Raw genomic sequence first — 17,121 nt, 5'->3', positions numbered from 1 at the left:
ACCATTAAAGCCGTCCGGACCAGGGGCTCTGTCGGCGGGCATTTCTCTAACAACTTTGTCGATCTCTTCATTTGTGAAAGGAATGGTCAGCTCATCGAGTCCATTGCATTTCTTGATTATTCTGGCAAGGTAGAATTTCATATTGCAGGGTCGTGATGTTCCCATCCTTTCTTTAAATGTTTGAAAGATTATAGACTCTTTTCCTGCATGATCCTCCACCAAGGTGCCATCTGGTGTTGCTAGAGTAGCAATGTTGTTCTTCCTATATCTTTCAGAGGCCAAGGCCTGGAAAAATTTGGATGGCTCGTCCCCGAACTTGACCCAACTTCCAATAAGCTTGTTGATATCGTAATAATCTTATGATGTGTGCCATGAGAATTCTTCGAAAATTAGCTTCAGGTATGGATAAAGTCCGTTTATTTTCGAGCTCATCAAGCTCACAAAGGGATTTATTTGAGTTCTCAATAGCCACTGATAGCTTAGATATACCTTTGCTCCAATGTTTAAGGTCACGTCTAAGTGTTTTGAATTTTCGGCACAGAATGGTGGCAGTATTTGAGGAGTGCACTGGTTTAGCCCAAGAGGATTCAACAATTTGCATGAAGCCCGGATGTTGGACCCAGAACGATTCGAAGCGAAATAGTTTTGATTTAGGGATTTTTGTTTCAATAGTCACCACACAGGGAATATGATCGGAGACTGGCTTACCGAGTGGTTTAACCAAAGTTTTTGGGTAAGACGTGGTCCAATTAGTGCTCGTAAAAAACCAATCCAATTGTTCTAAAAGAGGGTCAAGCTGCATATTGCTCCACGTGAAGGAACGTCCCTTGATAGGTAATTCAATGAGGCTTTGGCAGCGAATGAAGTCATTAAATGTGTTCATGTCATTAATGCTGCCTCCTGGTTTATTACGATTGTCATGGGCACGTATAAAGTTGAAGTCGCCCACAAAGAGCCAATCTTCAGTTGAAGGAATATTGAGTGAGCACAACCATTGGATGAAATGTTCCCTCTGCTCACCTTGGCAAGGACCATAGACATTAACCAACGTCCAATATTGCGCCGATTGAGTTGATTTGAAACGTGTGACCAGTGCAAAATCTTCAGATAGAAGCACGTTAGCCGAGAAAATAGTGCTATTCCAAATGGTGATAATACCCCCCGAAGCCCCCCAAATTGATCAAAGCAACGAGGGCAGCAAGACTTAATGAAAGACAAATCAAATGATGGTTTCTTAGTTTCTTGCAAACATACCACCGCACAGCCACTAGTCTCTTCCATCCTTCCATCCTTGCTAGCCTCTTCGGTACCGTGCATTGCCCTTTCTCACATTGAGAGTTGGCGCAAACTTCGCCGGTGCATCCAAACCCCATGATATGATATGCTCTTTCACACATAAACCTCCTTATATCTTCCTCAAAACAGCCACCATACCTACCTATTATGGCATTTCCATAGCCATTCCAAGATATATTGCCATGCAACTTTCCATCATTCCATTCATCATGACACATTCATCATTGTCATATTGCTTAGCATGATCATGTAGTTGACATCGTATTTGTGGCAAAGCCACCATTCATAATTCTTTCATACGTGTCACTCTTGATTCATTGCATATCCCGGTACACCGCCGGAGGCATTCATATAGAGTCATATTTTGTTCTAAGTATCGAGTTGTAATTGTTGAGTTGTAAGAAAAATAAAAGTGTGATGATCATCATTATTAGAGCATTGTCCCAGTGAGGAAAGGATGATGGAGACTATGATTCCCCCACAAGTCGGGATGAGACTCCGGACGAAAAATAAATAAAAAAGGGAAAAGAAAGAAAGAAAAGAGGCCATAAAAAGAGAGAGAGAAAAGGCCCAAATAAAAAAATGAGAGAAAAAGAGAGAAGGGACAATGCTACTATCCTTTTACCACACTTGTGCTTCAAAGTAGCAGCATGATCTTCATAGTAGAGAGTCTCTCATGTTATCACTTTCATATACTAGTGGGAATTTTTCATTATAGAACTTGGCTTGTATATTCCAATGATGGGCTTCATCAAAATTCCCTAGGTCTTCATGAGCAAGAAAGTTGGATGCACACCCACTTAGTTTCTTTTTGAGCTTTCATATACTTATAGCTCTAGTGCATCCGTTGCATGGCAATCCCTACTCACTCACATTGATATCTATTGATGGGCATCTCCATAGCCCGTTGATATGCCTAGTTGATGTGAGACTATCTTCTCCTTTTTGTCTTCTCCACGACCACCACTCTATTCCACCTATAGTGCTATGTCCATGGCTCACGCTCATGTATTGCGTGAAAATTGAAAAAGTTTTGAGAATGTCAAAAGTATGAAACAATTGCTTGGCTTGTCATCGGGGTTGTGCATGATTTAAATATTTTGTGTGGTGAAGATAGAGCATAGCCAGACCATATGATTTTGTAGGGATAACTTTCTTTGGCCATGCTATTTTGAGAAGACATAATTGCTTAGTTAGTATGCTTGAAGTATTATTATTTTTATGTCAATATGAACTTTTGTCTTGAATCTTTCGGATATGAATATTCATACCACAATTAAGAAGAATTACATTAAAATTATGCCAAGTAGCACTCCGCATAAAAAATTCTGTTTTTATCATTTACCTACTCGAGGATGAGCAGGAATTAAGCTTGGGGATGCTTGATACGTCTCCAACGTATCTATAATTTTTTATTGCTCCATGCTATATTATCTACTGTTTAAGACATTATTGGGCTTTATTATCCACTTTTATATTATTTTTGGGACTAACCTATAAACCGGAGGCCCAACCCAGAATTGCTGTTTTTTGCCTGTTTTAGGGTTTCAAAGAAAAGGAATATCAAACGGAGTCCAAACGGAATGAAACCTTCGGGAACGTGATTTTCTCAATAGATAAGACCCATGAGACTTGGACCCTACGCCAAGGCACATAACAGGAGGCCACGAGGTAGGGGGCACGCCCTACCCTACCAGGCGCGCCCCCACCCTCATGGGCCGCCTGTTGCTCCACCTACGTACTTCTTCCTCCTATATATATCCACGTACCCCCAAACGATCAGAACAGGAGCCAAAACCCTAATTCCACCGCCGTAACTTTCTGTATCCACGAGATCCCATCTTGGGGCCAGTTCCGGAGCTTCGTCGGAGGGGGCATCGATCACGGAGGGCTTCTACATCAACGCCATAGCCCCTCCGATGAAGTGTGAGTAGTTTATCTCAGACCTATGGGTCCATAGTTAGTAGCTAGATGGCTTCTTCTCTCTTTTTGGATCTCAATACAATGTTCTCCCCCTCTCTTGTGGAGATCTATTCGATGTAATCTTCTTTTTGAGGTGTGTTTGTTGAGACCGATGAATTGTGGGTTTATGATCAAGTCTATCTATGAATAATATTTGAATCTTCTCTGAATTCTTTTATGTATGATTGGTTATCTTTGCAAGTCTCTTTGAATTATCAGTTTGGTTTGGCCTACTAGATTGATCTTTCTTGCAATGGGAGAAGTGCTTAGCTTTGGGTTCAATCTTGCGGTGTCCTTTCCCGGTGACAGTAAGGGCAGCAAGGCACGTATTGTATTGTTGCCATCGAGGATAACAAGATGGGGTTTCTTCATATTGCATGAGTCTATCCCTCTACATCATGTCATCTTGCTTAAGGCGTTACTCTGTTTTTAACTTAATACTCTAGATGCATGCTGGATAGCGGGTGATGAGTGGAGTAATAGTAGTAGATGCAGGCAAGAGTCGGTGTACTTGTCTCGGACGTGATGCCTATATACATGATCATGCCTATCTATCTATCTATCTATCTATCTATCTATCTATCTATCTATCTATCTATCTATCTATCTATCTATACCTCTATATCTATATCTATCTATCTATCTATCTATATACCTCTATATACCTATACTAATTACAGACTCCCAAGAAATTACCACATTAATCAGTAATTAGGAGCTGTTAATCTGGTGGGGCCGAGTTATTACGGTGTAGATCAACCCATCTATCTAATCCTTGACTTTTTTTTCTTCTTAATTTTGATTTGGTGGGTCCGAATTATAATGGTTCAGATCTAATCTGTTTTTTTGCAGGGAAGTTCTAATTCCTATGTTAATTAGAGAAATTTATAAAACAGAGGCCATTGATTTGGTGGTTCAGATCTAATTTGTTTTTTTGCAGTGAAGATCTAATTCCCTACAAATAATCATCAATGGAAGCCCGCAAGAAAAAATGTCCAATCCCACCCCACGTGACCTAGGCCTGTCTCCTCATGTGAAACTTCTTCTGAGACCCGATCCCCTTTGCCTCGCCTTCCTCCTCCCTATGGAACCAAGGAAACAAGAACTTGAAATCGCAGGCAGAAATCGCATGTGCCTCATGAATCCTCCTCCGATTGATCCAGCAGCAAGGCATAGAAGCCTCCTCTTCGTGTGGCAATGAGTTCAATCAGGCAGCAAACCACACGTGGCTCATGAATCCTCCTGCGATTGATCCAGCAGCAATGCATAAAAGCCTCCTCTTCGTGTTGTTCTTCTCTCCCGTATGTGTTGAATTAATCTTGCAAAAAAGCGTGGCTGGGATGCACATGACGAGCTTCATCCTCTGTTGACACTACAGTGCTTTGAGAAAATCAAGGACTCTCTCTCTCCCTCTCTCTCTCTCTCTAAATAAGCCATGGTGGATCCACCATCTCCAAGATCATTCCCACTGTAACCTTTGAATCTACAAAGCTTCAAGTTCGATTAGGCTGGATGCCCACCATGCATGTTTCATCCAAGCAGCAGGAGCTTGAATTCACGGTCCATGACTTCCACGAGGACAATATCAACCTCCAGGTATGTTAGTCCTACCATCGCACCAAGTGTTCACATTATGCCGATGTCCTCTAGCCAGATCGTCCAAGTATCCCTCCCCCATCTACGTGCTCACCATGTGTTTGAATGCTTGCCTAGGAAAGCACTGATTTCAGGTAATTAATTTCTTTTGGCTCGACCATGCAGATTTACAGTTCAATGTTGACAAAATCAGGATACTATGTGTGTAAGATATACTCACTAAGTAACAGTAACATATTGCCGTTTCTGTTTCTCCTGCACAACCTGTAGGCCACCTAGGTATATATGCCTCACATATATATGTACAATTCCACCCTACGTCCGCTCTTTTCTCACATAACCATTGCTGTGTTTTGAGAATTAGATGTAAGATATTGCTGACATCTTCCAGGAAAGAGGAAAAGTTTACGGCAAATCAAAGCCACTGGATGATGCTGATCTCTCTCTGTCCAAGGTTTGTAGATTTATAAAACTTGGTTACTGCTTGAGTATATACTACTACTCTTTTTAAACAATTGGTAACTTGCATGTAATCTAACAAATGAAAGCAGAATTAGTTTTTCTTAACTTTATTCAGACTGACTTTTTACAAGGATAATTGAGAGGTGCAGTGCTGCAGGATGCAGCTTTGGTAGCATTGTTAGTGTAATTTCAACATTGTAAGAAATATGGTGCATGTGAAATGGGTATCAAGGGTTCATTCGTTGGCTCATAGTCTAGACATAGATGTGTCGGCAACGTGTCCATAGCTGCCGTATAAGATCAAAATGCAGTATTAGTTGACGTCTGTGTCTATGCTTTTATTTGCCCACGTTTCTCCACAGGCTAAGCAGACATATGCCGCCTAAGCATGCTCGACATGATATGCAAACATCCTGCCAGCCTAGCTTGTGTTGTAGGGCGAGACGTGCAAGGCACATGTGGCCTAGCATAGTCGAGCAGAGCAGCGGCACAGTTGGCAAAGAACCATGGTGATGTCACCTATTGTTGCTCGTGCAATAGAGCTTTCAGGCTAAAGCAGTTTACACGGAATGGCGCGGCCGAAGTGAGTTTGACGTCCATGTCTGCCAGTATTCTGACCTTAGTACTCACTACTTCAGGTAATATTTTTTGTTATGATTACTTATTTCTAATGATACCTCAAATGGCCTATAGATGCACACTTTCATTGATCTGTGCTGCATCCGTGATTCTTTATTTAGTTAATTATCATGCATTGTACATTAGATTTCCTTCTCTTTTTCATTTCATGTGTTTAAGATCTGCAATTCAGATGTCTATTTATTCTTTAATAGTAGTTGTGAGCTTCACAAATAAGAGGCCTCTGCATGTCCATTATCTTCAGGTTATAGCAATACATAATTTTATCTAGAAAATATACTAATATACTGCTGGAAAAAAATTATATGCTGAGTGCTTTGGTATGCGCCGAGAGCCCAGTCATGGATTCTAGGCAGAGACATTATCCATTATCCATTTTTCCTTTGTTATTCTATTGCATTTGTGAGATTCTAATTGTAAGCTTGAATAACTTTTCGTCCATTGGTATCAATCACCAAATTTTATAGTGTCAACTTCGTATGGATGATCAAAGAAATTATGTTTCTTTACCATGTTTCCTTGCATTTAATTTAAGAATCTGTGTACTTACCTTCAATGTTGTGCATGTTACAATGGTTTGTGAGGTTGAGACAAATTTAGTGCCCTTTTTGTCAATCATTAGTTCTCCAACATGTTTTTTCTATAACAACTGAAGTTCAATTTGGAGTTGAGCTATAAGTTTTCCTGATTGTTGTTATTTATCTGATTTCATCATTTTCAGCTAAAATAGTAGACCATTATTCTTGACCAAACTTCAAAAGGATTAGGTTATGAGAAAGGGGATATAGCTACTTTGACATTTCTCAAATTAATTACTTCGGATGTAAGGCTGTAAGCATCATGATACATATGTTGCTGCATTGTAATGTGTTCATTCTCCTCCTTTCTCATTCATTGGATTTACCTTGCACATTTAAGTTGTATTAAGCTAGGTGATATTATCTCTCCGTCCCTTGATCAATAAGACCATTATATTAAGGTAATATGTTGTATGCCAATATGTTTTGTTGTCTATGACTGATATGTGATGTATTTGATAGCTAGGAAATAATTGTACTAGAAGATCAGTATTAGAAGTTAGTATCATTCTACTAATGAGTATTGCCATTTATGATGATTGAAATGTAAAGATTAGATTTTTGTATTCGCCATGATTGTCCAATCTATGAAAATGTATCAGTATATTTCTAGAATTATTGTATTTTATTAGGTGATCAAACTGCAATGTGCTTAAACGATTTTCCTATTGTTCTGGTTAGGTGGGATATTTGCTCCTCTAAAATAGTTCTCTATGACAGAGCTAAAATTTGTGAAATTTTATGTTGTCCAAAGTCTTTGCAGTTCGCATTGTTATTGTCATAATATCTTTGATTTGAAATTTTAATGTAGAAATAAAAACAGACCGCTCCTATAAATCTAAATACGAAATACAGGATTGTGGTTTATGCTTTTTTACTCATGTTTGAAATACTAGCCTACTGCATAATGTCATATAGAGCTAACATGGCCACCCCAAGGTCCGTCATATGGGTGCCCGAAAAAATATGCATGTTCCTCTCCTTCCATATATTCCATACGGCATAGACGGGCCTCCCACTCCTCCACTTACGGACATCCTTTGATGATGAAGCAGTGATGTCATCCCACCAGTTGGAATATTGGTCACAGGCATGTTCTCACCCGTCTAGGCTCACATCCATGAATTTCCATGTTCACAAAACACATGCATGATGAGCAATGCTTCTACGCTTTATAATAACATTAATGTGTATTAGTTCTAGACCGTGCACAAGTTTTTCACTAGCTACTAAGAGGGTGCTTGGATACGTTTTAGTCCCATGACTAAAAGTAGTGGGACTAAAACTTGCTAGCCTCACCCATGCTTGGATCCAAATACTAAAGAGACTAAAATCAAGTTATTGAGCATTTATTATCCTCCAAACCCTCCAATCCAGAACTTGCATGTGTTAAAGGAGAGGCATTAAATGATGAGAGAGAGGGCTAATACATATTTTAGTAGGTTTCCTATGACTAAAATTTTTTATCCTCAAGACTAGTCCTAGCCTCTCTTTAGTCAGGGGTGCTTGGAACTTTAGCCTCTAAAAGAGACTATTTTTAGTCAGACTAAAAATAGTCCCTTGGATCCAAGCACCCTCAAATTGTTTTGTACAGTTTTCCAGATGTGAAATAAATTATGACACAAATGTTCTAAACTGGAAGATGTACTCTAAATCCAATGGTTTGTGTACTAATATAAATGGGTACACAAAAACCATGTTGCGCCTTACATGAAAGTTTATGTTTGCTCCACAATAAAACGATTAAGTAATTTCATAGAAATAATAACAACTTAATTGTATTTATATAAAAGTTATATGCTAACATTCTAAGTAGGCTAGCTCGTGCGCATGCACGGGTTGACGACTAGTTCTCATAATTATGCTCAATTCTGTCAATTGCTCAACAGTAATTTGTTCACCCACCGTAGAATACTTATGCTTTTGAGAGAAGCCACTAGTGAAACCTATGGCCCCCAGGTGTATCTTTATCATATTGTTCTCCTACTACTTTGCTATTTATTTTGCCTTTATTTTACTTTGCATCTTTATCATAAAAATACCAAAAATATTATCTTTATCATATCTATTAGATCTCACTCTCGTAAGTTGCCTTATAGGGATTGACAACCCCTATTTGCGTTGGTTGCAAGGATTTATTTGTTTTGTGCAGGTACGAGGGACTTGTGCGTAGCCTCCTACTAGATTGATACCTTGGTTCTCAAAAACTGAGGGAAATACTTACGCTAGTTTGCTGCGTCATCCCTTCCTCTTCGGGGAAAACTAACGCAGTGCTCAAGAGGTAGCAAGCAGCCACATAAAATTCACAACAACAAAGTAGAGGACGTCTAACTTGTTTTTGCAGGGCATGTTGTGATGTGATATGGTCAAGACATGATGCTATATTTTGTTGTATGAGATGATCATGTTTTGTAACCAAGTTATCCACAATTGGCAGGAGCCATATGGTTGTCGCTTTATTGTATGCAATGCAATCACTCTATAATTGCTTTACTTTGTCACTAAGCGGTAGCGATAGTCGTAGAAGAAATAATTGGCAAGACGACAATGATGCTACGATGGAGATCAAGGTGTCACGTTGGTGACGATGGTGATCATGACGGTGCTTCGGAGATGGATATCACAAGCACAAGATGATGATGGCCATATCATATCACTTATATTGATTGCATGTGATGTTTATCTTTTATGCATCTTATTTTGCTTTGATTGACGGTAGCATTATAAGATGATCTCTCACTAAATTTCAAGATAAAAGTGTTCTCCCTGAGTATGCACTGTTGCCAAAGTTCGTCGTGCTGAGACACCACGTGACGATCGGGTGTGATAAGATCTACGTCCATCTACAATGGGTGCAAGCCAGTTTTGCACACGCAGAATACCCGGGTTAAACTTGACGAGCCTAGCATATGCAGATATGGCCTCGGAACACTGAGACCGAAAGGTCGAGTGTGAATCATATAGTAGATATGATCAACATAGTGATGTTCACCATTGAAAACTACTCCATCTCACGTGATGATCAGACATGGTTTAGTTGATTTGGATCACATGATCACTTAGATGATTAGAGGGATGTCTATCTAAGTGGGAGTTCTTAAGTAATATGATTAATTGAACTTAAATTTATCATGAACTTAGTACCTGATAGTATTTTGCTTATCTATGTTGTTGTAGATAGATGGCCCGTGCTGTTGTTCCGTTGAATTTTAATGCGTTCCTTGAGAAAGCAAAGTTGAAGATGATGGTAGCAAGTACACGGACTAGGCCGTAACTTGAGGATTATCCTCATTGCTGCACAGAAGGATTCCTAGAAGCACCGTTAGGTGTACCACCTGCATCGGCAACTTCAGACATTGTGAATGCCTGGCAGTCACGTGTTGATGACTGATAACCCACAAGTATAGGGGATCGCAACAGCTTTCGAGGGTAGAGTATTCAACCCAAATTTATTGATTCGACATAAGGGGAGCCAAAGAATATTCTCAAGTATTAGCAGCTGAGTTGTCAATTCAACCACACCTGGAAACTTAGTATCTGCAGCAAAGTGTTTAGTAGCACAGTAATATGATAGTGGTGGTAGCGGCAACAAAAGTAAAGACAGCAAAAGTAATACTTTTGGTATTTTGTAGTGATTGTAACAGTAGCTACGGGAAAATAAATAAGCGTAAACCAGTATATGGAAAACTCGTAGGCACCGGATCAGTGATGGATAATTATGCCGGATGCGGTTCATCATGTAACAGTCATAACATAGGGTGACACAGAACTAGCTCCAATTCATCAATGTAATGTAGGCATGTATTCCGTATATAGTCATACGTGCTTATGGAAAATAACTTGCATGCCATCTTTTGTCCTACCCTCCCGTGGCAGCGGGGTCCTATTGGAAACTAAGGGATATTAAGGCATCCTTTTAATAGAGAACCGGAACAAAGCATTAGCACATAGTGAATACATGAACTCCTCAAACTATGGTCATCACCAGGAGTGGTCCCGATTATTGTCACTTCGGGGTTGCCGGATCATAACACATAGTAGGTGACTATAGACTTGCAAGATAGGATCAAGAACTCACATATATTCATGAAAACATAATAGGTTCAGATCTGAAATCATGGCACTCGGGCCCTAGTGACAAGCATTAAGCATAGCAAAGTCATAGCAACATCAATCTCAGAACATAGTGGATACTAGGGATCAAACCCTAACAAAACTAACTCGATTACATGATAAATCTCATCCAACCCATCACCGTCCAGCAAGCCTACGATGGAATTACTCACGCGCGGCGGTGAGCATCATGAAATAGGTGATGGAGGATGGTTGATGACGACGACGACGACGAATCCCCCTCTTCGGAGCCCCGAACGGACTCCAGATCAGCCCTCCCGAGAGGTTTTAGGGCTTGGCGGCGGCTCCGTATCATAAAACGCGATGATTTCTTCTCTTTGTTTTTTTCTCTCCGAAAGCAAATATATAGAGTTGGAGTTGGTGTCGGAGGGCATCCAGGGGGCCCACGAGGTAGGGGGGCGCGCCCTAGGGGGGGCGCCCCCACCCTCGTGAGAAGGGTGTGGCCCCCCTGGTCTTCATCTTTGGCGAGGATTTTTTTTATTTTTTCTATGATTTTCCGTGGAGTTTCAGGTCATTCCGAGAGTATTTGTTTTCTGCACATAAAACAACATCATGGCAATTCTGCTGAAAACAACGCCAGTCTGGGTTAGTTCCATTCAAATCATACAAGTGAGAGTCGAAAACAAGGGCAAAAGTGTTTGGAAAAGTAGATACGACGGAGACGTATCAACTCCCCCAAGCTTAAACCCTTGCTTGTCCTCAAGCAATTCAGTTGACAAACTAAAAGAAAGAAAAACTTTTACAAACTCTTTTTGCTCTTGTTGTTGTAACTATGTCAAGCAAGCATTCAAGTTTTTAGCATAGATCATAACTAACCACATTTGCAATAATTCTCAGGTCTCATGATTACTCATATCAATAGCATAATCAAATAGCAAGCCATAATAATAAATCTCGGATGACAACACTTTCTCAAAACAATCATAATATGATATAACAAGATGGTATCTCGCTAGCCCTTTCTGAGACCGCAAAACATAAATGCAGAGCACCTTTAAAGATCAAGGACTGACTAGACATTGTAATTCATGGTAAAAGAGATCCAATCGTAGTCACACCCAATATAAATTAACAGTGATGAATGCAAATGACAGCTGTGCTCTCCAGCTAGTGCTTTTTAATAATAGGGTGATGACTCAACATAAAAGTAAATGGATAGGCCCTTCGCAGAGGGAAGCAGGGATTTGTAGAGGTGCCAGAGCTTGGTTTTGAAATAGAGATAAATTGTATTTTGAGCGGTATACTTTCATTGTCAATGTAACAACTAAGATATGGCGATATCTTCCATGCTAAACACATTATAGGCGGTTCCCAAACAGAATGGTAAAGTTTATACTCCCCCTCCACCAACAAGCATCTGTCGGCGTTCTGGGAACGGGGGTCTCCAGACTTGCCTTCCTGTGGCCTGCGGCGTGGCTCAAAGGGGGGCCCAGCACGCCCATCTTCATCAACACAGACCCAAGACCCTCGCGAGGGGCCAAGCCTCATGGGGCGGACGACACGGAGCTTCCTCAGGCACGGCCTCATCAGGCTGGCTCGCAAGGAGGCGGAGAGATCAAGGCGGGGTACCTCACGAGGTGCCCGTGACGCAAGCCATGACGACCAAAGGCGCTAGGCGGGTGCCAGCCCGCGCAGTGTCCTCCTTTCCTCTTTGGTGCAAAGGGGCAAGCACAGCCGCGGAGTACCGAGGCATCAGGCAAATGTTGCCATTTCGGTGCAACAAGACCAAGACCAGGAGGACTGCAAGACGGAGGTCATTGTGGAGCCCAAGACGGCGTCACCACCAGAGCTTTGTGCAGGCGAAGACTACTTTTGTCAGGATAGCTCATACTAGCTGTCCCCCTTCAAATTAGACCGCCATTGTTGGCTCCCTTCCTGCTCGATATTTGGGAAGAGGACCAGGGCCTCTATAAATAGGACCAGCCACCCATAGGGCAAGAGAGATCGAGGGGATCGAGATAAACAATAGGCAGAAAGAGAGGGAGAGAGTTTTAGGGAGATCGAGATAAGCGATAGAAGAGAGAGAGAGAGAGAAGGGTGACTGAACTCCTCCCAGCAGTTCATCGCCCCAGCCAAGAACACTCCCTCGCGAGGCTGTTCTTCCTTGTATTGTTCCTCATCATCAGCCCAAGAGGCAATCCACCACACCACACACTGGAGTAGGGTATTACACCACAACGGTGGCCCGAACCAGTATAAACCCTATGTCTCTTGTGTTGTTCTTTCCACAGCATAGATCTTAGCGAGGCGGAGGGGTGCAGGTAGGTAGGAGGTGAAATCTCCGCGCGCACCCCAGTGTTCGAACCTCAAGGGTCTGCCGGAACCCGAAATCCGACATTTGGCGCGCCAGGTAGGGGTGCGCCGGAATTCGTATTCCACCACCCCGTTCTCCTCCGACCATCGCGCCCATGTCTGACGCTCGTCGGGCCCGCACCGAGCGCCGGGCCGCTCTCGCTTCCCGCATCGCCCAGACGGCTCCTGTTGGCGGGCGTCCTCGCCGTTCCCCGTCACCTGCCGTCAACGCCGCCACCGGCCCGGCGGGGGACGAGCAGCAAGCATCGTCTCAGCATCCGTCCGTGCGCCAAGACGGCCGCACCGCTACTCCCTCGCTCACCCTAGCTGGTTCTTCGTCCCGCGCGCTCCGCGCACCCATGGAGGCTCGAGCTGCGCTCATCGTGGCAAACGAGCTCCTGCGCTACTGTCCCGTCGACGACGTCTACGAAGAATGGCTTGACCGCGTCGCCGAGCTCGTCCGCGCCGCAGGGGGCTCTCCTGCGCCGTCCGTTCTGCTGCACCGCACCCCGCCCCGCGCGGGCGACGAGGCTCCGGCGGCGCCCCGGCCGCCTCCTCCTCAAGAAGGCGCCATGGCTCCAAGGCGCCTGGCCCCTGGGCGGAACCCGCTCCGTCAGGTGCCAGTGCGGCAAGAGCAGAGCTGCCAAGAAGTCCCTCGCCCACAAGAAGCTGCCCGGGCGCTCCCTGCTCCAGCACGTCGCGACCATGCTCCTGCTCCAGCACGTCAAGACCCCGCGCTGCTCCCAGCTGTAGCGCGTGGGGACATGCAAGACCAAGCTCTCCGTCACCCAAGGCCTCCCGTGGCCACAGCAGGCTGCCGTGCCTTCACCATCGAGCTACGCAGCGTCGCGTGGCCCGGCAAGTTCAAGCTAGACCTGCCTCCTCGTTACGACGGCACGGCTGACCCTGCGGAGTTCCTCCAGCTCTACGAGCTGGGCATCGAAGCTGCCAACGGAGACGAGAAGGTCATGGCGAACTGGTTCCCCATGGCGCTCAAGGACGGGGCCCGCACCTGGCTCCTGAACCTGGCTCCAGGCACGATCTCCTCCTGGGACGAGATGCGCACCTGCTTCATCGCCAACTTCCAAGGTACTCGCGACCGGCCACCCGCCGTGAGCGACATGCGCCGCATCAAGCAACAACCCGGGGAGACCCTGCAGAAGTACATCCAGCGCTTCAACAACGCACGCCTCAAGATTCCCAAGGTGACTGAGGAGGCCATCATCTCAGCCTTCTCCGACGGCGTGCGCGATGTCAAGATGAAGGAGGAGCTAGCGATGCATGAAGACCTGTGCACTTCCTTGGAGCTGTTCAACTTGGCAACCAAGTGCGCCAGGGCTGAGGAAGGGCGTCTCTCCCTCCTCGAGCTGCCTGCCGCAGACCCAGAAGAGAAGAAGCCCAAGGCCAAGGATGTGAAGCGCAAGGGGGCTGCCGTGCTCGCGGCAGAGCCAGACACCAAGCGGGGCAAAGATCAGCCCGAACCTTCCAAGGGCAGTCGGTACTGCGTGTACCACGACCTCCACACCCACAACACCAACGAATGTCAAGAGCTCCGAGCCGTGCGAGAAGGAAGGATCGGCCGTCGCCTCGACCGCGGTGACCGGGGCTACGGTCGAGGAGGAGGAAGGAACGCAGGACGCTGGGAAGACCGTGGCCCGCGCCAAGGGTGGCGCGATCAACCTCGCGAGGATCGCTGGCAAGACCCTCCTCGTGAGGGAGACTGGAGGGATCAGCCTCGCGAGGATCGCCCGCAAGGCAACGCAGGCCTCCCTCCACTGCCGCCGCAGTCAAGGAGTAACGAGGACCGCCACCAGGACGAGGGGGCTGGGGGCTTCCAGGAGCCACGCGCGATCGCCTGCATCCTAGGCGGGGCTCAAGCCCCACCCTCTCAACGCATCTTCAAGCAGTTCGCCCACGAAGTGAATGCAGCCCTCCCCAAGCTCGAAGCCGCGCGCCCTCTCAGGTGGTCGGCGTGCGCCATCACGTTCAGCTCAGCAGATCAGCTCAAGTGTGCGGCTACAGCCGGAGTCCTCCCGATGCTTTGTTCCCCAATCATCAGCAACGTGGTGGTCACCAGGACCCTCATTGATGGCGGGGCAGGGCTCAACGTCCTGTCCGTGGAAACATTCAACAATCTCCAAGTGCCCTACAGCCAGCTTCAGCCAACCAAGCCCTTCTCCGGAATCACCGACGGCTCCACGGTCCCGATTGGGCAGGTCCGCCTCCCTGTCACCTTCGGGGCATGCGACAACTACCGCACCGAGCTCATCGACTTCGACGTCGCTCACATTCGCCTGCCGTACAACGCCATCCTTGGGTACTCGGCGCTGGCCAAGTTCATGGCCGTAACTCACCACGGCTACAACGTCCTCAAGATGCCAGGAAGTGGCGGAGTCATCACGGTGCCCTGTGAAAAGAAGGACGCGGTGTGTTCCCTGGAACGAGATTTTCAGGCCGCATCATTGGAAGACCTGGATCGCGGAAGCAGGAGGCTTCCCGAGACCGCCCCCAAGAAGAAGAAGACATCGTCCGGCCCGGCCCCTCAGGAGGCAGGCCCCTCTGGGCCCGTGCCTGCCCAAGGGGAACCTCCTTCCATCGCATAGGAAAGCACGCCCAACGCCCTCCTCAGGCAGGGCTCGGGGGCTCTCCCCTGGAGGGCCACCGACCTGGCTAGGGTCACGAGGGAGGCGCTTGGGCACCACATGGAGGCATGTTTCGAAGCACATTTCCCTCAAGAAGGAGTAAGGCAAGGAGAGCCAGACCCTCAGGAGTTCGTCAGCAAGGCCATTCAGGAGCTACAGGAGTCAAGAGTCATGAAAGGCAGCCGCCGCCTACCAGCAGTGGCTCCCCATCCAAGCGAGGATGGTGGGCTGCGCGTCTGCATCGACATACCAGGGCTCAACCGAGTCTCCTCTCTGGAGCGCCTCTGGCCCTCGTGAGTGGGGCGCTGCGGAGGTCCACCCCACAGCTACGTTCGCATGCCTTACGGCTTGCCGAATGCGGCCGCCACGTACCAGCGCCTCATGAGGGGCATCATGGAGGCATAAGAGGCCAGGCGTTCCGTTGCCCCGGCGGAGGTGGAGATGGTCCGCGAGGAGCCACCAGCGCCTTCGGAGCCTCCCGAGGCCCCTGGGCCTGGGGGCTCGTGAGGATCGGCTCCCGCAGCCCACCGAGTCTGCTACACCAACACCCCTTCGTCCTCAACGTCATCTGGTGACATCTTTCAAGTTTTCACTTCCAGCTGGGAGCGCCCCCCAGGGCTGCATTTTTCCCAGGCCGCATGGGTCCGTCCCTGCGGCGTGTATCCCTTTTATTTCATGTTGTTAGCTTACCTTGTTGGGGGCGCCCCTCGGGCTGCATGATCCCCAAGTCGCTCGGGCCAGACCCAGCGGCATGTATCCCATTTGCGTTTATTTCCGATTATGCGTTCAACCCACCATGCTTGATTATTTGATGCCGGTCCACGACACCTCTTCTTCTCCATGCCGACCACTTGCACGTTAAAGGGGGGGGGGTACCTGAGCATCGCGACTCAGGGCTCTTACTGGCTCTCCAGCCCTCACCCTCTGGCCTTGTCCACGGCATCGCGACCTGGCATACCAGCGACGGCTGAGACCAGCTCGAGGGCCGGGACCCGAGGACGTAGAGTGCCGACATCTAACCGAATTTGCAGGGACACATCACAAGATAAGGCCCAGTGCCAGGCGCAACCCGCCTAGGGGTAGGGCCCCGTGAGTCCCGCGCGGGCTCACAGGTGCCCAGATACACCTCGCCAGGCCCTACCGTGCCAGCCACGTGTCAGGGCGGGGCTTTACACGCCCCGGGGGCTCCTCCCGGAGGGGGCCCCCCTCCCACATACCAGTGGAAGCACAATGCTCCGCGTTGGCTGACGACACTGCCGAGGAGCGGCTATGCCCGTACATATACGGAAGCGCTATGCTCCGCGCTGGTGATAAACAACTGAGGGTGGCCCCCGGGCCGCATCAACCTCAGGGAGCCCAGAGCTCAGTGTCTAGCCTCGTCGTAACGCCTCCCCTCGGGAGTGCCGCGTGAGGGGGCTGGGCACGGGGGCTGCGCCTGGGTCACACCCAGACGCACGCCGCCCAGCCAGGTCCCCCCAGGCCTGGTTCGTCGCGCGCCTCTCCCCGAGCAGAGCCAAGGT

This window comes from Triticum urartu, chromosome 7A (genome assembly GCF_056163025.1).
Source record: "Triticum urartu cultivar PI428250 chromosome 7A, HENAU_Tu73, whole genome shotgun sequence".
In the NCBI taxonomy this organism is placed as follows: Eukaryota; Viridiplantae; Streptophyta; class Magnoliopsida; order Poales; family Poaceae; genus Triticum; species Triticum urartu.
Note: the sequence above shows the minus strand (reverse complement) of the source record.